This window comes from Schistocerca serialis, chromosome 3 (genome assembly GCF_023864345.2).
Source record: "Schistocerca serialis cubense isolate TAMUIC-IGC-003099 chromosome 3, iqSchSeri2.2, whole genome shotgun sequence".
NCBI lineage: Eukaryota > Metazoa > Arthropoda > Insecta > Orthoptera > Acrididae > Schistocerca > Schistocerca serialis.
Window position 1 is genome coordinate 355,810,721 of NC_064640.1, and position 25,232 is coordinate 355,835,952.

Genomic DNA, 25,232 nt, shown 5'->3' on the forward strand with positions numbered 1-25,232 from the left:
CTGATGCTTGTACACGAAGTAGAGAATCGTGCACGATGATTCACATGGTTCAAATGGCTCTGAGCATTATGGGACTTAACTTCTGAGGTCATCAGTGTCCTAGAACTTAGAACTACTTAAACCTAACTAACCTAAGGACATCACACACATCCATGCCCGAGGCAGGATTCGAACCTGTGACCGTAGCGGTCGCGCGGTTCCAGAATGAGGCGCCTAGAAACACTCGGCCACCAGCGGCCTGCACGCACGATGAAATCAACAACTTACCAACTAAACTAACTCTGCGGAGCTACTCTACAGGGTTATTTAAAAATAGTCAAAATTCCTTTTAATGGGTTAGAATAATACTCAGCAGCTTCGAAATCCCGAAAAAAATCAGCTGCACAAAAGTTACACATCTGATAACCTACTTGACCGAAGTGTATGAAATAGCTGGTGCTTTGCGCGATTTCGAAGTAGGTCCGATAGTAAAAGTTGTTCTTATGGATGAGTACTTTAACCTGTAAAAGATTATTTACCGATTTTAGGTAAATAATAGAATATAAAACTATGAAATTCAGAGCAGTTGCAGGCGTGCGAAGAAAGCTAGTTTAAAAAGAATTACAAACCGAAGAAACCCGATGATTTATGTTGTATTACATTATTTACATTAAGTTTCACTTCACGCTGTCCCTTGTAGGGCCAGCAGGGAGGAACGAGTGCTCAGACTCGTGTCCACAGGCAGCCACACCACACCTATCGAAAGATCAACGAAATCAACCGAACAAAAAGTCACAAACCCGACTAATCGCGTTTATATGAATTTCATTTAAAACATACAAAATAATCAGAAGGATGCACCTGATGAACGTTTGTGTTGACAATAAGAAGTAGCTGGCATTGTTTTCGGGTAATATTGGTCCATTTTCGCGCGATTCGGCCTCTTCTTTTGCTGTTAAAAAAAAAAAAAAGTAAGAAAACCACTCATTGTTTACTGCACACTACTCTCTCATATACCACGCGGGACCCCGTCGCGGGCGGCTCTGCGGCGGTAGCAGTTGGGCGTCGCTGTTGGTGCATCGCCAATGAGTAGCGTGCGAATTACAGACTCATTATGTAAACAGCTTCTTAAGTAATTTAAAAGTTGATAACATATTATACCTACTTAAAATCGATTACGTTAGGATAAGTAATGAAAATTGTACTAAGAAAGAAGGACAATACGAAGTATTGTATCTGGGTAGACCCTGATGCTTTATTTTGTGGGGGGGGGGGGGGGAGGGGGGAACCTTGAGCCACTTAACCCACCCCCTGCATCCGCAACCGTTGCTACACTTTAAAAAAGTTTATTTATTTTACCACGTATGCTGGTTATTACTCCAAATGCATTTCCATGTTTTATACTGTGTGGAATTCTCTTCTAGCAGCAAGCACACGATTCGGACCAGGCGAACTGCAGTGGCCTTCGTTTCCTGGAGCTCAACCTCGTGGACAGAGCCACATATCAGGTCGAGCGTGATCGTATGGTTACTATAGCAACTAAGATGTCACCTTCTTGAGGTTTTCTGTGGAGGCGGCATGCAGTGATGTAGATGGGAATTTTATTCCCGGCTGCTTCCAGCTCAAGGCTGTAAAGCAGAGTTTGTTGTGTGAGTGGAGCACGCATAATGCATTTGGCGGTATATGTACTAAATCTGAACCCCGCTGATGATGCAGTATGTATTTTATTATTTTGTATGGCAATGAGAAAGATTCCCACAGGAAGGATATTATAAATGCTTAACGAGGCTAAGGATATTTTCCCGGCTACTTATGAAGCGTTCTCCTTCATTCTGTCCATCTCTTCTACTACGGCATCTACGGAAACACGCTTTCCTTGTCTGAAGCGTATAAAAACGTACACGAAGAATGCAGTTTCAGAAGAAAGACTTTCTTCTTTAGCGAATATTTCAATTCAGAAGGAACTTCTACTGCAGTTAATATAAACACAGCATTCTATGAAGACATCACCGACAAGTTTGCACCCTTTAAGTTCAAAATGGTTCAAATGGCTCTGAGCACTATGCGACTTAACTTCTGAGGTCATCAGTCGCCTAGAACTTAGAACTAATTAAACCTAACTAACCTAAGGACATCACACACATCCATGCCCGAGGCAGGATTCGAACCTGCGACCGTAGCGGCAGCTCGGCTCCAGACTGTAGCGCCTAGAACCGCACGGTCACTCCGGCCGGCCACCCTTAAAGGATCCAAGAATTGATTTGGAGTACAACAAAGAAATAAATTCAATTATTTAGATAAGCTTGTATGAATCTAGGTATAGTTTTCTTTCCTGATAGCTCTTCACCTAACTTCCCAGTCACGAGCCGCCACTGTTGTACAATAGGCCTAGGCTTTAGACTTGTACATGCCGAGCAAAGTTGTGAGGGATGGAAAAGTCCAGCCAAAGTTCGACAACCACGTTAGAAAGCTATTACGAAAGCAAAGAGAGTTTGACTGCAAATTTAAAACCAGCAAAAGCCTCACACACAAACAAAAACTAGACGAACCCAAAATCAGCACAGGAGGGCCATGAATGAAGAGTTCAATGAATCTGAAAGTAAAATTCTGTTGACCGATTTGACAGAAAATCCTAAGAAGTTTTGTTCAGATACACTGTGAGCGTAATGAGAATGAAACGGAGGATGACACAGAAAAGGCGGAAATGACTTTTTCTAAAATTGTTTCACAGAGGGAAAGAGCACTGTAGTTCCTTCTTTAAATCGTGGCACAAAATGACAGATGTCGAAATAAGTGACCATGCGATAGAAAGTCTACTGGAATTACTAAACAGAAGAAAGACCAATGGATCTAAAGGAATACCAATTCGATTCTACATAGAGTATGCAAACGAACTTGCCCTCTTCTAGCAGTCTACCGTAGGTCTTTGGAGAAACAAAGCGTTCCTAATGATTGAAATAAAAAAAAAAAAAAAACACAAGTCACTCCCGTTTTCAAGAAAGGTCGTCGATCAAATACACAGAACTATAGGCCTATATCTCTGACGCCGGTCTGTTGTAGAATTTATGCTCGCGTATTATGACATCTCTGGAGACCGACAATCTCCTGTCTGTAGGAATGAAACAGCTATAATGTGAAACCCAGCTCGCTCTGTTCGTCCACGAGACCCAGAAAGTAGTAGATGGAGGCGCACAAGTGATGCCGTGTTCCTTGACTTCCTGAAGGCGTTTGACAGAATTCCGTAATGCCGCTTAGTGAACAAAATATGATCATACGGAATATCACAGCAATTGCGTGACTGTAGTGACAAGTTTCTAGGAAACAGAACACATCATGTCATTCTCACTGACGAGAAATCTACAGACATAAAAGTAACTTTGGACGCAACGCAAGGAAGTGTTTTAGGACCATTACTTCTCACAGTATATATAAACGACCTAGAAGATAACGTCGGGAGTTCTGTTAGGTTGATCGTGGATGATGTTGTTATAGACAGAGAAGTCATAAAGCTAGAAAACTGTAGCAAAATTGCAGGAGGAACTGCAGAGGATCGGCGCTAGGCCTCGTACATAAACAAATGTAACATATTGCGAATACATAGAAAGACTCATTATTGTATGATTACACAAATGCAGAACAATCACTGGAAAGCGATATGCGTAGGAAGCAATCTGAAGTAGAACTGCTGCATACAGCTACTCTTGGGTACGGCAGATGCCAGACAGACCCATTAGAGGAATTCTTAGGAAATGTAGTCCATCGATAAAGAAGATGACTTACAAAACACTCGTTTGACCAACACTTGAATTAATCTAAACATCTATATCTGTACTTTGCAAACCACTGCAAAGAACACGCATTGTCATTAGTCTAAGATGTGTGACAAACAGGACTAATAGAGGAAACAGAAAAGATCCAAAGAAAAGCAGATAATTTAGTTACACGTTCATTTAGTAAGCTTGAAAGTGTCAGAGATGCTCAGCCAACAGTCACAGGGACTGCGAGAGAGTAATTTTGGATCACAGTGTAGTTTACTGTTAAAATTCCAAAAGTGCATGTTCCTTGAAGAGTCAACCAATATAGTGCTTCCTCCTACGTTTAGCTCATGAAAAGACCATGAAGATAAAATCAGAAAGATTTGAGCCAACATGGAGGCTAACCAGCAAATGTTCTTCCTACGAACCATTTGTAACTGCAAGAGAAAAAGAGGGAAGTGTCACTGGTACACGAAGTACCCTCCACCAAACATGATGAGGGTGCTTGCAGAATATAGTGTAGATGTCGACAATAACCCCTCAGGTTACTTGGTGCCCTTATGACAGCTGGGTCATTTCATGGCACTCATATACTGTTCCAGTAGCAGGGGTTGATGTATGGTCTGCTGCTCAGACAGACAGCTCCACATGCTAACTCCTTACGGACTACGCGCATCTGTGTTGGCACTCCTGATGCATCGAGCTGGGTCACCTGTCAAACCACCACATGTCTAGCCACACCTGTCTTTCGTGTCTCACTATCCTATCCAAACTGTGAATAACGTAAAAGGCAAATGACTTGGATCATCTCCATCTGCTTCCCAGTCTCTCTTAGTTGGTGCTCATATTTCATGTGAATGTCGTAACAATGAGAAAATTGGGATTAAGGAAGCAGGCAGGTGTGTTCTGAGTCTTTCTTCTCTCACTAAATTTACAAATTTGGCGGGACAGGGTCTGAGTAATAACGGTAGAAAATTTTCTTTACCAGGGGATAAAACTCTCATAACACTGACTCATGTAAGATGTTGCCGTGACAGAGCTTGTATAATACAATTCTTCTTTTTTGACTACAAATAATGTTTCAATCACTTCTTACGCATTTCGACCACTGGGCCGTCCTCAAAGGACAAAGCTATTTAAAAACAATGTTTGATCTCGGGAGCAACAGTTGAAACACTATGTAGTTTAAGTTTTGCACAGAATGGCATTACACCATACGAGAGGCAACATGTATTAAATTTAAGTCTGATAATGTTTCTTGTAATACCTCTATTGCACATGTTTTAGCGCTTAATTTTTTAATTGCCTGCCCAGAGAGAATCTTGGAAATATATTGCATAAAAACACCATGAGATACAGCAGCCATGTTGCTCTTCAACAACATATACTGAGGTGACAAAAGTCATGAGATACTACCTAATATTATACCAGACTTCCTTTGGCTTGGTGTAGTGCAGCAACTTGACATGGGATAGCCTCAACAAGTCATTGGAAGTCCCCTGCAGAAATACTGAGCCATGCTGCCACTACAGCTGTCCATATTTGCGAAAGTGTTGCCAATGCAGGATTTTGTGCACGAACTGATCTCTTGACTGTATCCTATAAAAATTCAATGGGATTCATGTCATCTGGGTGGTCAAATCATTCACCTGAATTGTCCAGAATGCTCTTCAAACCAATCGCAAAAAAATTTGGCCCAGTAACATGGTGCATTGTCACCCACAAAAATTCCATCATTGTTTGGGAATATAAAGTCCACGAATGGCTGCAAATGGTCTCGAACTAGCTACACTTAGGCATTATCAGTCAATGATTGGTTTAGTTGGACCAGAGAACCCAGTCTGTTCCATGCAAGCACAGACCACACCATTATGGAACCATCACCAACTTGCACAGCACTTGACAACTTGGATCCATGGCTTCATGGGGTCTGCACCACATTCAAACGCTACTGTCAGCTCTTGCCGGCTGATATCGGGAATCATCGGACCAGGCCATGGTCTTCCAGACTTCTAGGATCTAATTGGCTGCCATAGCCCACTAATGCCATATTTCACCATACTGTCCCAATGAATATGTTCTTTATACATCATACATTGATTACTGTTGTTATTTCACATAGTGTTGCTCATCTGTTAGCACTGACAACCCTACGCAAACGTCACTGCCCTCAGTCATTAAGTGGATGCCATCGGCCACTGCATTGTCCATGGTGAGAGGGGTTGCCTGAAATTTGGTATTGTCAGCACACTCGTGACACTGTGGATCTGGAAACGTTGGATTATATAACGATTTACAAAATGGAATGTCCAACGCTTCTAGCTCCAACCACCATTCCACGTTAAAAGCCTGTTAATTTCTGTTGTGTGATCATAATCACATCAGAAACATTTTCACATCAATTAGCGTAGTACAAATGACAGCTTAGCCAGTGCACTGCCCTTCTACATCTACATCTACATTTATACTCCGCAAGCCACCCAACGGTGTGTGGCGGAGGGCACTTTACGTGCCACTGTCATTACCTCCCTTTCCTGTTCCAGTCGCGTATGGTTCGGGGGAAGAATGACTGTCTGAAAGCCTCCGTGCACGCTCTAATCTCTCTAATTTTACATTCGTGATCTCCTCGGGAGGTATAAGTAGGGGGAAGCAATATATTCGATACCTCATCCAGAAACGCACCCTCTCGAAACCTGGACAGCAAGCTACACCGCGATGCAGAGCGCCTCTCTTGCAGAGTCTGCCACTTGAGTTTATTAAACATCTCCGTAACCCTATCAAGGTTACCAAATAACCCTGTGACGAAACGCGCCACTCTTCTTTGGATCTTCTCTATCTCCTCCGTCAGACCGATCTGGTACGGATCCCACACTGATGAGCAATACTCAAGTATAGGTCGAACGATTGTTTTGTAAGCCACCTCCTTTGTTGATGGACTACATTTTCTAAGCACTCTCCCAATGAATCTCAACCTGGTACCCGACTTACCAACAATTAATTTTATATGATCATTCCACTTCAAATCGTTCCGCACGCATACTCCCAGATATTTTACAGAAGTAACTGTTACCAGTGTTTGTTCCGCTATCATATAATCATACAATAAAGGATCCTTCTTTCTATGTATTCGCAATACATTACATTTGTCTATGTTAAGGGTCAGTTGCCACTCCCTGCACCAAGTGCCTATCCGCTGCAGATCTTCCTGCATTTCGCTACAATTTTCTAATGCTGCAACTTCTCTGTATACTACAGCATCATCCGCGAAAAGCCGCATGGAACTTCCGACACTATCTACTAGGTCATTTATATATATTGTGAAAAGCAATGGTCCCATAACACTCCCCTGTGGCACGCCAGAGGTTACTTTAACGTCTGTAGACGTCTCTCCATTGATAACAACATGCTGTGTTCTGTTTGCTAAAAACTCTTCAATCCAGCCACACAGCTGGTCTGATATTCCGTAGGCTCTTACTTTGTTTATCAGGCGACAGTGCGGAACTGTATCGAACGCCTTCCGGAAGTCAAGAAAAATAGCATCTACCTGGGAGCCTGTATCTAATATTTTCTGGGTCTCATGAACAAATAAAGCGAGTTGGGTCTCACACGATCGCTGTTTCCGGAATCCATGTTGATTCCTACATAGTAGATTCTGGGTTTCCAAAAACGACATGATACTCGAGCAAAAAACATGTTCTAAAATTCTACAACAGATCGTACTTTGTGTATGCAATACTACTACCCTCTGGACATGTGTACTGCTATCCACTGACTTTTGTCACCTCAGTGTAATAGTCCTATCTTGACAACAATCATTTATGAATAACACATTGTTATGACATAAAATTTCATGAATGGTCACATGATATTGTTGTATGCACTGGACAACACTTAGTTTCAGCAGCGCACAAGCTGGTCAGCTTATGTTCTTGTGTTGTAATTATAGTGTATTTCTTAGTTTCACTGTGCACCAATTTGTCCACTATGACTATCATGTAGAAAACATATTGGGAGGTAGTAGTGAGTATCCAAACTTTCTGGGAAAGGTTACAAAGTGGGTTATAGGTGGCACACTGTATGTAATTTGGCCAAAAAAAATTTTTTAGACAGAAAAACAAACAATGGGACAAGGTCCCATCTGTTGTCATTATGAACACAACTGCTAGGAATTATATATACTTCTGATAGAAACTGCTTTCTAAGGGACAAAGCGTTCATGTCTTTCTTACAACACATTATGAACTACCGGTATGTTTTATTTAGCACATCTGTTCACTTAGCATACCACCAGTTTCATTGTGCTGTATTGTATTGTATTTTTACTGGTCCAGATTTAACAAGCAGTAGGCCCTAAAGGTTGTACAGACAACTGAATAGGTCTATATAAGATACAGTAAAGTAATACACCAGACTTGAAGTAATTGTGGGGGAAGGGCTGCAAAACAAGTTGAGTAAAGCCAGACAGTATGTTGAAAAATTTGATGCAGTTGTGGACATTCCCACGGAGATGCAAAGCTGCAAACAAGAATGTGTACTATATATATTAGGCGTAAGAAATTCTCTCATCCTGTGTTAAGAACAAACGTTTTTCGTGTTCCACTAATGAGCGAGTACAGGGTTCGAAGTGCAGGCAGCCCAAAAAAGTCGAAAAAAAATTCAGTGTCAGAGGAAACTGCTCAGAAAAATCTATTGACCAAAAAACTGCCAATGGAAACTCATTACCACCATGTACAGTACTATTAGAAGTAAAAATTGTATTAGTGCAACAAATGATGAAATTAAATGCAGTGCAGAAAACCAGACAGTGAATAAGAAACATATCAATGAGTCATGGTAGGGGACTAGCCACAGTCTTATCTGATATTAAGTCAGAATATAAAGTGAATAGAATTTGAAAGCCTGGAGCTCGATTACAAGAAGTGCTCAAAAACCGTGAAACTGCAGTAAAAAGTGATGTAAACTGTGTCATAATCAGAGAAGGAAATGATGTATATAAAAATAAAAGCAGCCTTATTGAAGGAGCACTGATAACACCATACATAATTCTTATAACACACTACCATCACCTGAAAATAATATTGCTCATATAAGTAGAGCATCCCCATAAAATGATCCCATAACTCATTATTGAATGAAAATGTGCAGAAAAAACTAGTTTCTTCATTTTTAAATTACGTATGGCAGTAGGAATTGAAACATAGCCGAACTAATGCACTAAAATAATTCCAGGCCACAGTCCTCCAATTAAAGTTGTGATCCAAAACAGTGAACACTTTCTATTTCTTGTACTTCATTGTTTCAGTAGACTATTTCTGTAGCTTGTAGAGTTATATGAGATGTACTGAACTGAATGTACACAACATAGCACAAATATCATTACATTGCATTGCATTTGTGTTAAAACAACTGATGACGTTTTCTAATCTTTCAACAGCTGCCTTTTCACTTAGGAAATTGATATTACCTCTTATTTCTACACTTATATCATCTACAGAAAATAATAAAATTTGTACTTTTTGAAACTGCAAATGAAGGATTGTTTATGTACTGGTAGATCAGAAACAACAGAGGACCCAAACTTGAACCTTACAGTACACCATGTCTGATTGGTTCTAATTCTGAATGCCTATTGTTAAGTGACTGACAGGCAACAGATACACATTGCTTTCTGTCATTCGCATAAGATAAAAACCAGGAATACACATTGCTTTCTGTCATTCACATAAGATAAAAACCAGGAACCTGCTGTGTCTACTACTTCATAATATTTAAGCATTTCCTTGGGAATACTATGGTTCCCTTAGCTAAGTCACAAAATTTCCCAATGGTAGTAGCTTCTATTTTACTGATTCTAGTATATTGTATACCAAGGAAAAGACTGAACATTATTTTCAGTTAATCCTATGCTGAAATGAGTGCACATCTGCTGAACTCCTTGGCATACATTTCGAGACTAAATTTACTTCAAATAGTCACACGGATGGTATATCTATAATTCTGTCACTTGTTATTTATTTGTTGGGGAAACAATGCACATATGTTTTTAAACAACTATCACTGAGTTCCTATTATGATATCTTCCACTTTCATTTAAAATAAGGTATTGATTTTAGGGTGATTCTCCCTGAGGAAGAAAAAGAAGAAGAGAGAAAAATTAAGAGGGAGAGAAAGGGGGAGGGGGGGAGCATCTGTTTGAACAAGACCAACAGGTGCACATCTGGAATTTCCATGACTAAAATACCTTATAGGCCTTATTCCACACAGTTAAATATATTAACAGTTTATTTCTCTCCATATGCAGTTACCTCTTGCATATAGAAGTAAATTATAGAAGGAATAGCCTAAGCCAACCTGTACACCAAGATAATTCTTGTCAAACATTAAAAATAGAAATACATACAACTCAACTAAATAAAATAGAGTGTACTTACAAATGTCTAGGCATCCTTTGCATGCAGATGCTTGAAGATGGACAAATAAATAAACAAACAAAAGTGTTTACAACTTATATGATCTTCTAAATTTTTTTTTTTGAAAATACTGGCAATAATAAGACAGATTGGTAATTTGGAATAGTGTCTTGACCCCTTTTTTTGTGAAGTTGCAGAAAACAGAACGCTTGTCTCTCTAGGAAAAGATTAGTTGCATAAGTAAGCCAATATATTACTAATTGTAAGCTCAGCTGAACAACATTTCATTATTTTACTTTTGATTTCTTCATAACCACTTGACCATTTATTTGTAAGAGAATTAATAAAATTTGGAAACTTATTTTGGAAATGTAGAAGGATGCTGAATTTTATGTAACTTGTTTTGGAAAGTACTCTATGGAAATATTCAAACCTAATCTATCTGTTATTGGCCAAATAAATTTATGCAGAATTCCTCATTTTTTAAAGAAATTTCTCCATTTTCTGGATTCTTTTCTCCTGTCTCATTTTTTTGGTGGGTTCCAAACAGTTCTTATCTTGTTCTTTAAGGAGCTTATTTTTTATTGATAATACATACCATTTGGCACTCAGATGACTTTACTTGGATTTTTACAGCACAGTTTGAAATGGGCTTTAATCCTATCATCATCCATGTCCCTTGATGACTAGTAGAGTTTTCTCGTAGTTCTGCATGATATTCTGATTACATATGTAACCCAAGGTTCAGATGCATTTAATCTGCTTCCATATTTTAATTTCTTAGGAATGCAGTTTCTATTAGTAGCCTATTACAATGTTACAGAATACATTATGTTTTTCATTAACACCAGGAATGTTGTACATATCTTTCCAGTTTGTATCTGACAATTTCTTGTCCATTTATCACCCTTGTATTTTCCAATTATTTTTATTTATGTGGTGCACTCTGATATTAAACATCAGCAATTGACTATAATATTCTGAGAGGACATTAACTATGGGAATTTCAATAGCACTTTGTAATCTCAATGCATCTATAAAAATGTGGTCAGTAGCAGTAGTGCTCATTCCCATAATTCTTGTTGCAAATTGCATAAAGGAGCTGGATCACATAAAATGGCAAGGAACTTAAGTAAAGCTCTGGAACAGGTGTTCTCTGAAAAATTATATGTCCACATAATATTACCTTATTTTGCTTGGAAGTCAAGAAGTTTAATAATGCATCAATATTTCATAAATAATTCAAAATTAACAGATGGAGTCCTGTATGCTATTATTATTATTAACTTTCCAAGAAAATCTACTTTTGCAGCATAAGTTTTAAAACACTGATCACTGTAAAGTATATGGGTATCAGTGTTTTTATAGTTTCATGCCTTCTTAATGTAACTGGCATCTCCTCCTTTCTCCATGCTTGACCTGCAGTTATTTCTGCCCATATTCAGCATTCCTGTATCAATGGTCAAAGGATGTTCGGAAAATCGTATTACATCTACATGATCTGTGTCAACCTGTTCAAGAGCCTTCATGAGGAATCCTTTCTAATCACTCACAGTCCTGAAACCCTTAGTTAGTTCTGATTTACTGATGACATATTTATGATTTAGAGACCCAATGAAGACATCCCACTGTCATTCATTCAAAATCTTAACACCGGTCTACCACCTGTTTTATATTGTCCTCCTTGGCCCCTAGAGCCACCTTCACTTCACTGATGGCCACTTTCAGACTATTTAAATTAAACCCATCACTCACCAGAAGTACATCCACTCTGCAGCTGCTACCCGTCTTATATAAAAAACGTCTCACCTCCCTCCCCCATACAGACTGGCAACCAGTGGATACCAAATTTTCAGTGACAAGCAATTCTTTTCCTAGGGTACTGAGGATCGTACTGAAGCATCAGCAGAGTATATCAACCCTTCCAACCCTGACTTAAACAGAACTCCTCTACCCCTATTCAGTTGTCCACCAAAATTATGCAGTATCTTTGTGTGTCCTTATGGCCATCTTGTTTTCAATCCCTTGACCTCTGGGTGACATTCCTGTATAAGACCCAGATGCAAGACCTGTCCTATACATCTGCCAACCATTCCTAGACCAATTCTATCACTGGCATCACTCATCACAACTAGAGCCACACATGGAAGCAGTCACAGCATATAACTATGTTGAAAGTACTATGCAGCATTCTATGTAGATATGAGCACTAAACTATCCACTCACATGAACAGATATTGTCAAACCGTGACTGAAAGTTAGCATGCTATGAAAGTGGTTGTCCTCAGCATTTGTTTTACAAGCCATGCTACTTGGATTCTTGCCAACAGCCTTAAGTTTTTCTGAATGTTGTGGGTGGGAAATCTCCCTTCTACATATCGTTCATTCCAGTTAAGATTTCAATATTTGCTAACTCTTGTGTCACACTTGTCCTCCTTCTCTTCTCCCTTCATGTCATCAACTAATGTCACCAATTGTTCCCATAACATGCTCTTACTTTTCCTGTTTCCTCTATCTACTACTCCATCCTTACTCATAACTTTGAACCTTTCGATATCTCCTATATGTATCTACGAGTTTGTATTGTTACCCCAGTACTCTCCCATTTTCCTCTCTGTTTTCATCCTGGCACACCTATCCCTAACTTGACCTTGCAAAACAGTTACATGTTCCATCCTAGCACTATCCTTCATAACTCCCCCCACCCCACCTACTGTACCATTCATCCATCTCCTCACTCTACATATATCTCTGTTCGCCCACCACTTATCCCATTTGACATCATTGCTGACCTCATTTAGATAAACAGCATTGCAATACAAGAGCCTGTGCTGAGTTGAGCATGTGCATTGGTAGTCCTAATAAAGGACATTCTCCAAAAATAAAGCATTTTTGTCTTTTATAAGCAATTACCTACTGTTCAGAATTGCTTCTATTTGGCGGGCAGTGTTCTATCCTACATACATACTATCTCTATTCCTGGATTTTCAGTTACTGATATTGCATGTACATGCACAGTTGTACATTATATGTAGATCTGAGTGTATATGTGTATTGATTTTAGGAATATAATAAGGAGAAAGTTAATATCTTTCCATCAAGTGATGCTAGAGTATGTGTAACAATTCTGTGTGTCATAGCTCAATGATTTGGGTTTAAGTACACCCCTGTGAATCAAATACACAGCTGTATGAATACCATTATTATGATGAATTATGAATGCAGATTTACCGTTTGGAAGAGGAATATATATCCTTTTCTCAAATCTTCGGCGAAATGCCTCATCAATGTTCCATGGATGGTTGGTTGCTGCTAGTACCATTATCACCTTGTTATCTGAACTGAAAAATTTTTGAGAGCACTTTTGTTATTTCTGTATGATGGAGGAATTACACACACACACACACACACACACACACACACACACACACACACACACACACACACACACCTAAGAAATGCTCATAGACTTGATGCACGTGCAGACACATGAAAAGACAAATGGACAGGTATGATATTTACTGCACTATGGCTATAATGCCCTTTAAGACCTGATTTAAAGATTGTTATGTATCCATATTTGATCTTCAGCTGTACCCTGATCAGAAGATTTATATTTGTTATCATTGGAAGAATTATATGCAAGGTAAAAGTGAAGTTTTTGTGTGCTTGGAGGCTTTATTTAATATATGTGCAATGTAACTTGGCATTTTACATGGGGGATGCAGGAAGCAGGGGAGTAGGTATAATCCTCTCCATTACTCCTAGCACAGTGTAAAAGGTTACAGTGCACATTTTGTAGTGACAATTCTTCTTGTTAGTTTGATCACATGGTCAAAGAGAATTACATGTAGCAAAATATGCTACATTTGCATCACTGTGTAAAAAAGCTTCTTGTGTTCCAATACTGATTTAGAGATGGCTGTAGATCACACTTGAAATCAATAATTGTATAAACACAATCAGTGATTATTGTCTGGTATAATAAAAGACAGAAAAATAACTAATTTTTTCAGTCATTGCCCTACAATTATCTTTTATTTCACGAAAGATGCGCACTGTTTACTTATTGGTTTTAACCTATATTTATTAATACATAATATATTTCCATAGAAACATTGAAATTAAAAAATGAAATCAGTTAATTAACTCAGTTCCTGCAAAATCATTTTTCTATTGTGACAACAGAAAAATTGTAACAGACTAGTACTTGAACCTGGATTTAAATTAGACTCATAAATAATAATACAGTAGTAATTTGATTAATGAATCTGTTTCGTAGTTTTCAATGTTTCCATGGATGTTAACGTCCTTGGGTTGGTGGTACAGGGTACAATGTCCATTACCCCTGTGATGCTGCTACCACGTATGCTTTGGAAGAATCTCTTGTTGTAATGTTCAGAAGAAATACAAGGGGAATAGCAATCATACTGAGGCTTTGGGTCACTCTTGGAGACATAACTGGATAGGCTTGCATAACCACAGTAACCAGATGTGTCTCAAAATTCTGATAAATATTGTCTATTCAACTCTTCTATGGTATAAATGGAATTGTCCAAAAAATATACGTCTACACACACACTCTGCCAACTACTGTGACATGCATGACAGAGGGTACTTCTCACAGTATCACACACTACAGTTTCTTCCCAGTTAATTTGCATATGCAGTGTGGGAAGAATGACTTTGTGTACGTTCCAATTAAACTAATTTTGTATTTGCAGTTGGTATATGAGTGAATCTTTTAGGCATCTGCAATACATTCCTAGATTCCATATATATTAATAGTTCTTGAAACTTTGTGAATAGGCTTTCACAGGATACTTGGTCTCCATTTTAAAGCATCTGCCAATTCAAGTTTTTCAGCATTTTCGATGGTCTCCTTCGAGTCAAACAAACATGTGACCACTTGTATAAGTTCAGTATCCCCAATAAGTCCTGTTTAGTATGGTTTCCACACACTTCAACAATATTGTGCTGTGGAACACACAAGTGTTTTGGAAGCAGTCACCTTTGTAAACTGATAGCATTTTACCTAGGCCTATACATTTTCTGGCCAGTTACATTATCACAACACATTATTACACCCACATAATAGGATGAATGGACTGACTCCAACTGTGACTGCTGCTTATGCCATTGCTGTTTCTGTTGTGTGAATATTTCTTGTTATTTATTTTGTTTGCTTCAGTTGTAAAATTAATACCGTATTTTCAGTACAGGTACTTTGTTGTTAGTGATTTTATCCTTTTTGAAGTGCTAGAAACCTGTTGCTTATTGTAATAATTAAGGAAGAATCATTCGCAATTCTTTTCACAGTTTTAAATGTTTTTTTAGTCGTAATATATTGTTCAGTTCTCGTAAAGGTTTTCTTTGCAGGGAATTGGTTTTTGCATAATTTAGCGCCAATTTTGTTGTCTCTGCATATTTCGCCATCATTTTATAGCTTCTGTCAACGGAGTTCGTCGATTTTACTTCTTAAATCTTTAACTTCATCAATGAGCATACTGATAAAAAATGTAAGTACCATCTTTGTTATTAAAATTTAGTCCTAGCTCATCTTCCATGCACAACCATATCTTCCATTTCGAATTCACATTTGCACAAGAGAAATGAAGCAGTTTTATATTTGATGCACACAATTCCTTTAAAGGAACGATTTCCACAGTAGCAAAGACCTGAAACTCTTCGACTTAACGTCGCATTTTGTTCGCTTCTGTACTCTCGAATTTCTCTGATTCTACATGTCTCTTTTCCATAATTTTTGATATTACAGTGCAAGCTAGACACATCCTGTCACTAAATATGTTGATTTTTTTTTTTTTTTTTTTTTTTTTTTTTTTTGCATGTTCAACACGTATTTGCTCATAGTTTACTTTTGTTTGGCGAGCAATTCGACTGATTGTTGGTGCTTAACGCCAAGATGGGGAAACGTTCTGCAGCTCAGAATTTTCATTTATTACATGCGAAATCTTATGTCTTATAAAGCCCACATTTTTTTCTAAATTTGTAATGCATTCTTTCAATTTGACTGTCATAATCCCCATAAATAGGCTACCTGTTTTTATGGCAGAATTGAAACTTTTAGTCCGTAGCTCGTGGTCGTGCGGTTGCGTTCTTGCTTCCCGCACCCAGGTTCCTGGGTTAAATTCCTGGCGGATCAGGGATTTTCTCTGCCTCGTGATGACTGGGTGTTGTGTGGTGTCCTTTGGTTAGTTAGGTTTAAGTAGTACTAAGTTCTAGGGGACTGATGACCATAGATGTTGAGTCCCACAGGGCTCAGAGCCATGTTTTTTTTTTTTTTTTTTTTTTTTTTTTTCCTTGCTTGGTAGAATAGAATAGAAACTTTATTGTCTCATAACATCTAATTGTAAGTGTACAGAATAATTACAGGTATTTTATCATTTTAAGTACCACAAAATGGTTTAAAATAATCATGTTGAAAATAAAGTAAAATTAAGAATAATTATTTACTTAAAGTACTTTTTTAGCATGAGAGAATAAAATGTAACATCAGGCACAGTTATTTGTAAGTTCTTTAAACCATACAGAGCTTTTGTATGTTTACAAACTTTGCCATTAATTTTACTGCAATAACCAGTAGTCTCCAACTATCTCTCCATAGAGAAATGCACTAAAGACATCCAGTTGATAGATGGAAAAGTTATTCTCATTAAAATTAACCAGAAAAAATTTCAATGAAACCAGTTTTGCTACTGCACTGTATACCTCTAAATAAGACAAGCTTTGTAAATTGTCTAAGACTATTTACAACACATCCGCCAGGAAAGCTTGAAGAGTCACAAGACAAGCTTTGTTGGAAACCTTTGCTACAAGACAAGCTTTGTGAGAAACAACATTACCCTTTTCACCCCTTTTTTTGCCTAAAAACCCATTTTCTGTCAATAACATCACATTCATTTGGCTTACATACATAATACCATGTGATGTCTTCTTCTAGGGCTTGCAGCTCTCTTGGTTGAGCATTTTCCAATTTTTAGCTTCACTGCTAGACATTGCTTCAGCATAGGTGCTGGGGTCTTTGTCAATCACTGCTGTCAACAGCTCTGACACATAATCCTCCAATTGATTTGGGTGTTGAATTTTCCTCCTGGATCTAAGATTGTATGTGTTCTTGTCCTCTGCATCCTCTAAAAAAATTTCTGTTTTCACTGTCTTCACTGATTTCTTGCTCTCCTCTAGGCTGACTTTTATTTTCTTCCACAACATCAGTCCTCATTTCTTCTTTCCATTCCTCTAAATCTGAAGCTTCATCTATGTTCTTTTTATCACAATGAATAGTATCTGACTATTTTACATGAACATCAGCTTTCTTCTTCCTTTTGGATACTGCTGGAGGCAAAAAATAATGTCTTGCTGCATCTCAGTTCTCTTTGTGGGAGGTATAAATATTCTGTAGCCCTTCACATCATTATCATAACCCACAAATAAATCTATCTTGTTTTTGGGGCCTAGTTTCAGTCACTTTTCCTTGGGTATGGGGACAGACATATGCGTTTCAAATATTTTCAAATCTGCTAAGGGCAATTCTCTAACATAAAAAGCTTCAAAAGGAGTTTTACTTTCTATAGGGCTTGGACCAGTTTGATTTAATAAATAAGCCACCATGTTAACTGCTTCAGCCCAGAAATGTTTGGGAATTCCTGAAATCATTGAATGAGCAGCTTTAACCAAGGTGTGCAGTTCCCTTTCAGCTTTTCCATTTTTCTGTGGAGTGTACACAACACATCTTTGATGGGCTATGCCATTTTCACTCAAAAATGTACCTAAGTCAGTACTCATAAACTCCAGTCCATTATGACCTCTTAGAACTTTAATTTTCCGACCATTTTCTCTCTCAGTGTTTGCATAAAATACCTAATCAAACATTTTACTTTATTCTCCTGTTTCATAAAAAATACTTTGTGTTAACCACAGTTGTCATCCTTCAAATGCAAAAAATATCTTGCTCCTCCAAGAAGCCGGCCACAGTGGCCAAGCAGTTCTAGGTGCATCAGTCCGGAACCACGTGACTGCTACAGTCGCAGATTTGAATCCTGCCTCGGGCATGGATGTATGTGATGTCGTTAGGTTAGTTATATTTAAGTAGTTCTAAGTTCTAGGGGACTGATGACCTCAGATGTTAAGTTGCATAGTGCTCAGAGCCATTTGAACCAGCTCCTCCAAGCTAATGCATCTCCATGGGTCCACAGACATCTGCACGAATCAGTTCGAGTGAGGCATTAGCTCCAGAGGAACTGACAGGGAAAGCAAGTGATGTTGTTTACATACTAAACATTCTTTACAAATGTTTTCAATGAATCTCACTCCTTTATATGATAAAAACTCTTTCATGTGCGTAATGCTCTGATGTTACAATTATTTGTGCCAGACACTCAAGTTTTCAATATATATAGACAAATTGACATGTTATTACTGTCAACCACAGTGTGTGTTTCATCCACATGCATAAAAGGAACCATTGACAGTTGTGACTGTGTTCCGTTTAGTGAAAACAATGTATGATACATTTTGTTGACATGTTTGAATAATGCACAAACTTTGCCTTTACTCTTCAAGATTTCACATTGTTCCTTGTTTGAAACTAAACACATATCTTTGTGTAACACAGTTCTTACAGAAAACAGATTGAATTTCAGTTCAGGAACAAAAGGCACTCCACTAAGTACTGTTTTGATAAATTTAACTCTGATCCATGCATACAGTTCCACAGTACCATGCTCAGTCACATCAAGAAGTTTACTGTCACCCACAGTAACTTTCATTGAGCTTTGCACACTGTCCAGTTTTGTCAACAGTTCTCAGCACATATGCTCGCTAGCACCTCATCCAATAATTTTCTAGGTCAACTCCTTGATTCATACACATAAAGGCATTTACATTCTGAGCCTTTTTGCCTTCCTTTGATTTCAACAGCCTGCAATCTGACTTCAAATGACATCTTTTCTTACAATAATTGCAACTTCTTAGTTCTATATTTGCTTTACTTTTGCTGTCCTTTGCGTAGTAGCTCGTCTTACCACAAGCATAACAGGTAATTTTTTATTGCCTGCTTAGACTGACTAAAGCTACCTCCGGCTGATTGCACTGATTATTTCTCTCTTCCTCAATGAGCAATCTTGAAATTAAGTCATTAAACATTTCCTTCTCAATGACATTACCACTTTTGTTATGATCATTTTATCTGAAAGTGGTTCTCCCACTTGCTTCAATATTGTGTTGATTTTTTTGTATTTTCGACACAACGGTAACCACTGCGTCATCATCAAACTGGAGCAAGAAACACTTTTGCTGAAGTAGGTAAATACTGTGGACTCTTTTTCATACACAGTCTCAGTTTTGTCCACATGCCAGCTGATGACTGAGTGGTGCTACCTCCATCCAGGTCACAATAAACTCCTGTGTTTTTGTGTCCTTTTCCTGCCATGTTTTTACTTCTGCTTCTCTCTCCTGTGGTGACTGAGTAACAATGCTATTGGCAGTATCTAAAAGGTCTTTTACTCTTAATATCACATCCATTTGGAATTTCTACACCACCTAATTGTCCCCTGCAGACAATATTAAATGAAACTGATGTGTAGATTGTTCCAGTGTGCCACGCCAACACTATGCCGGTGACATTAAAAGTTTTGCTGTTACGCATGACACCAGGAAACAACTCTCTGCCACTACACTGAAAACAGACTTATGCACCTAGAACCATAACCTGTGATCAGGAACAGTAAATGAACCATGAAAATAAGCCCATTTGTACGGAGTTTATTGCAATGTGTAACAGCTTACAACTAATGGCAGACAACAATACAAACACAGAATAAACAGAAAATGCGAAAGCATTTAAAAATGGTAGATAACACAAATCAAAGATAAACAGTGTTGCTTCTTTAAGATATCATTAACATTGTACCATTAACAATTCTTCTGTGGGTCTGACAAATCTGTGACCATTCATACTGTCCTTACACCAAGGACAGCACAAATGGTCACAGATTTATTAGACCCATGGAAGAGCATTATAGAACTACTGCATAGCTTGAGTGTTTTGTAAGCAACCTCCTTTGTAAACAGATTATGTATTCTTAGTGTACTACCAATGAGACAAAGTCTGCCACTTACTTTATCTACAACTATGCTTAGGCAATTTCTCCATGTAATATAACTACAAATTGTTACAACCTTGTATTTGTACAAGTTGACTGATTCGAGTTGTGACTGATTGTTATTGAAGTTGATGGATACGACTTTTTTCATTTTGGGAAATGCACAATTTTATATTTCTGAAAATTTAAAGCAAGATGTGAATCCTTACACCACTTTTAAATCTTATTAAGATTTATCTCAGTAACTGTGCAATTTTTTCAGGCAGTTCTTCATTACACATAAACGCATCTGTGAAAAGTTTGAGGTTAAAAGAAATGGCTCTGAGCACTATGGGACTTAACATCTAAGGTCATCAGTCCTCTAGAGTTAGAACTACTTAAACCTAGCCACCCACGGTGGCTGAGCGGTTCTAGGCACTTCAGTCCGGATCCGTGCGACTGCTACAGTCGCAGGTTCGAATCTCCTGCCTTGGGCATGGATGTGTGTGACGTCCTTAGGTTAATTAGGTTTAAGTAGTTCTAAGTTCTAGGGGACTGATGACCTCAGATGTTAAGTCCCATAGTGCTCAGAGCCATTTGAACCATTTGAACTTAAACCTAACTAACCTAAGGACATCACACACATCCATGCCCAAGGTAGGATTCGAACCTGTGACTGAAGCAGCCGCGCGCTTCTAGACTGAAGTGCCTTGAACCGCTCGGCTACAATGGTTAGTGTTTGAGGTTATTATGAGTGTTGTCTGATAGGTCATTAATATGCAACGTGAACAGCAAGCATCCCAAGAAACCTACCTATGGGTTGCCTGAAGATACTTTTACATTTGTTGATGGCCCTCTAGCCAAGATAACATGCTTCATCCTCTCCACCATGAAATCCTCAGTAAGTCATAAATTTCAATTGATATCCCACAGAATCATACTTTCGATAAGAAGTTTAGGTGAGGTACTGAGTGAAATGCTTTTCAAAATTCAAGAAATAATGCATCTGCTTGACTGCTTTGCTCCATAACTTTCCAGATATCATGTGAGAAAAGTGTGAGTTGGGTTTGCATGAACAATGCTTTTTAATCCATGCTGGTTACCTTGCAAGAGGTGATTTTGTTTGAAGTCCTAGTTATGTCTGAACTCAGAATATGTTCTAAGTTTCTATAATGATGCATGTCAATGATATTGGACATTAGTTTTGTAGATAACTTTTGCTATCCTCCTTGTAGATGGGTGAGAGCTGTGCTTTCTGCCAACCACTGGACACAGTTTTTTTTGTTTGAGAGATCTATGGTATATAATATTTTTACGAGGGGCACTAACTCAGCCACAAATTCTGTATAGAATCTAATAGGAATTCTATCAGGTCATGGAACTTCATTCAGTCTTAGCGGTTTAAATTTTTTCTTAATAGTAGTGACCCTAATATCTATATCACCAATCTTGGCAGTGGTGCAAGCATTAAATTGGGATAGTACTCCTGGAGTTCAGCATTTCTGTTTTTAGGAGTGCTATTAACCCTGGTGCTTTGTTGCAAGTGCTTCAGCAATTGATACTGATAACTAGGACTTCTATACTTTTTTGGGTGGATAGGGGGAAGGTGGCAAGGGGAGTGCATTAATTTTGACCTTACACTGATGCTTTTACAGGTGTCATTACTCAGACAGCATGAAGAGTCAGGTAATATAAAAAAAATCTTTTGTGCACCCCACAAACCATCAACTGTCTTGGTAACAGCTTCTGATGTGTAGTGCACACCTGACACATCTAGACAGACCGTAGATTTCTCTACTCTATGGTGCAATTCTAAGAATCTGTAGCCTAACTTGTCGCAGAACCTCCAAAGTCAAAGTGATTCAAGCCGCCTTCTCAACTGAGAACCAGGGGAAATGCTGCAGAATGTATGTCTGTGAAAATGGCTATTCTTTTCAGCCTTTCCTTCCAGTCGTGGAAGGATTCAAGTATGATTTTGAAGCTTGCCTGACAAGCACTGTTTGTTCAAATATGCTCCACAATACACAGTTGTCTGTTCCTTCAATGGGTGCTGGAACGGCCTCCTCAGAATGTTGAATGGGCATACGTGTGGAGTGCATGTGGTGATCCTTCCCATCCTTTGCTGAAATTTTTCTAAGGGTACAAGTATTCCTGTATGTTATAAGTGTCAGTGCTTAATAGACCCCATACTCTTTTAAATTTTCTCCCCTTGACATGATACACAGCAGATTCCTAAATAAGTGAAGTGAGTCTTACTGGCTCAGTTTCAGTTTCAGTGAAAGACAGAACCTTGAATTCATTGGTTGGGGGTGGGGTGGGTGGCTGTAAAACCTTGAGTTCTCTCTGGTCCCTGTCTCCTCTGTACAGGGCCCTGAGACCTATCACACCATCCACAATGGCGAGTAGTGATAGATCCTGTACTTGCTGTAGAGGAAACAATGGGAAGATTGTATTCGAGGTATCATTGGTATCTTTGGTACATGTTTCTCTGTAGCCCTCCAAGTACACCTGTTTGGTGCAACTCCAGTCATCTAACAGTTGTCAGATCTGTTTCCAGCTGTCTACAAACAGTAAGTAACTCATCGCAGGCCTGAGAACAACATTCGCAGTTGAGCGTATTGTGACTCATGGAATGTTTCACAAAAGAGTAAACTTATAACTTTAAATGAAGCTTGCTGATTTGTGTTTAATTTTTGGATTTGTTATGCTACAAGTATTACAAGTGCCCATTAAGAACTGAATCAATTAACACCCAACGAAGACATTTCTATTATGACAAAAGAAAAACCTGGGATAAAATCTGCTGATTTCCTGAAAGAATTTGTTTTCTGGGGTTACACTCAATAGCAATCTCAGCTAACTAACTAAAAAATAGTGGACACATGCAGTGCACAGTCTGTTATTTTTCAGAGTGTTTTCAAACTTGTTCTTATTTTGAGTTTTAAACACCAGTGGAGTAGTTTGGCATTTTCTGTGACAGAATGAAGCACTTTTTGTTTCAAGGAAAAAATCTGGTCAGATATTCTTTAATTTATAGAGTAGCAGTTGTAGTGACCAAGAGTGCATAACAGCTGGGACACCCAAAAATCCAATACACTACCTGGGAAAATATAGGCTATATTTAATATCCCTTGTATTTACTAAAAATACATCAACACTCAACAGATTCTTGAGAGTATCAAGAAATCGGCACCCTGAATCATGTCATCTGAGAGTTTATCAGTTAAAAAAAGTCTCAGATGAGGACAGGAATCTATTTAGTGCCAAAACAGTATGCTGAGGAATGACACAATAATAAACAGTTACATTCTCTCTCTCTCTCTCTCTCTCTCTCTCTCTCTCTCTCTGTGTGTGTGTGTGTGTGTGTGTGTGTGTGTGTGTGTGTGTGTGTGTGTGTGTGTGTGTGTGTGCATGTTTCAGAACTGCTTATTGTATTTTATGTGCAAAATTTTCACACTGTCAGCTCATCTGGAATTCACAACAATGGCTTAGGGACTACATATGTTTCACAATCTCTGCATTATTAATCTTCCAATGTGCCTGTACCCTAACCTTTTTCTTTTCTCAGACTCTACTCAAACACTGATTGCAGTGTCAACCAACTTATATCTTCATTCACACAGGCAACACTTGTCCATATGACTTAATTAATGGATGTTTCTTTACCATTTGAAGTAAATATGGTGTTCATACCTGTTAGAATTAAGACCATCCATTTGAATCAACAGTTCTGCCTTAAATCTTCGGGAAGCTTCATGTTCTGAATCTGTACGACGTTGTGAACACAGTGAATCTGTTTCATTTATAAAAATAGTGCTTGGGGTATAAAAGTGAACCTGAAATATAATGCATATTATTAAGGAAATATCTTATTCATTGCAGCAAATTAAAATGTTCAAGTTGAAAAACTGGTATGAGTGAGACCCAGAAAACAAAATCACTTTGAAAAATTAATACAAGTATTCAATCACTATTCCAATCATATTGCCTTTTTTCTACATGTCATTATATTTTGAAATGTATATTGTGTATTTGTAATGTAGCAGTATGAGCTGTTAGCCTAGAATATACAGTATATTATAAGAAATGAGTTGATTGGCATATATTTTAGATAAACTTGTTCTACCAATATTGAAACATGTAGGCAACAAATTAGCTTTATGTGATCATATGAACTGAATTATTTGTTATAAAGTACAGGCCACAGCATATGCAGTGGATCTCCTGAAACACTGCTTTACAGAGACACTTTAATGGAGCATTATGATGTGGAGATGCTTGTGTCAAAGTTACTCTCAACTATTTTTAAATAATTAAAATTTTTGATATTTATATCCAGTCTGACAGGACAGTAGCACTGAGCATTTTCCTAACTATGGGTATCAGAGTCTAGGTGTACAATGAATATCCTCTTTAGTTTCTTAATATTCAATCTGGAGTTGCCAAACTTGATTATCTATATTTCTAGTTTCACACTATGCTCCACTTTTTTCTGAGTTGTTGGCTACCCTCTCCACCACTTTCGTCTTCTAGTTTTTAAATCTTATCCATTGGTTTCATTATTTATTTATTTCTTATCCTGTGACAATATGACTTTTTTGACTTGGGAACCTGGTTGGGTCTCCTGCATATCTCTTAAATTGCCCCTTTTCTTTCAGCCCTTTCTTCTATTTTAGTCAATAAAGGAACATCTGATTCCAAAGTCTACTATCTTTATCATCTGCTGTTCTTGTGTTTTTCTACTGGAATCTCATAAGTGTCAATTTTCCATTTCAGTTTAGAATTATTAATATTAGTTGAACTGAGAACAAAGAGTATCAACTTAGTTTACAAATTCCAAGGATTTTAGAAAAGGGAAGGGAAGGGAGGAAAATGCATTGAAACCTGTAAAATAAAGTGTGAGAAGGATGATGCACTGAAAGAATCAGCTCAGAGGACATTAAAAAAATCAGAGTGTAGCAACAAACATATCAATTCTGAAGAAATTA

At 38.1% G+C, this 25,232-nt stretch overlaps 1 pseudogene; it reads right to left on the reverse strand.

The window, feature by feature from the left end:
• The window catches only part of LOC126470835 (katanin p60 ATPase-containing subunit A-like 1), a 67,613-nt pseudogene that overhangs the window by 18,289 nt on the left and 24,092 nt on the right, over positions 1-25,232 (reverse strand).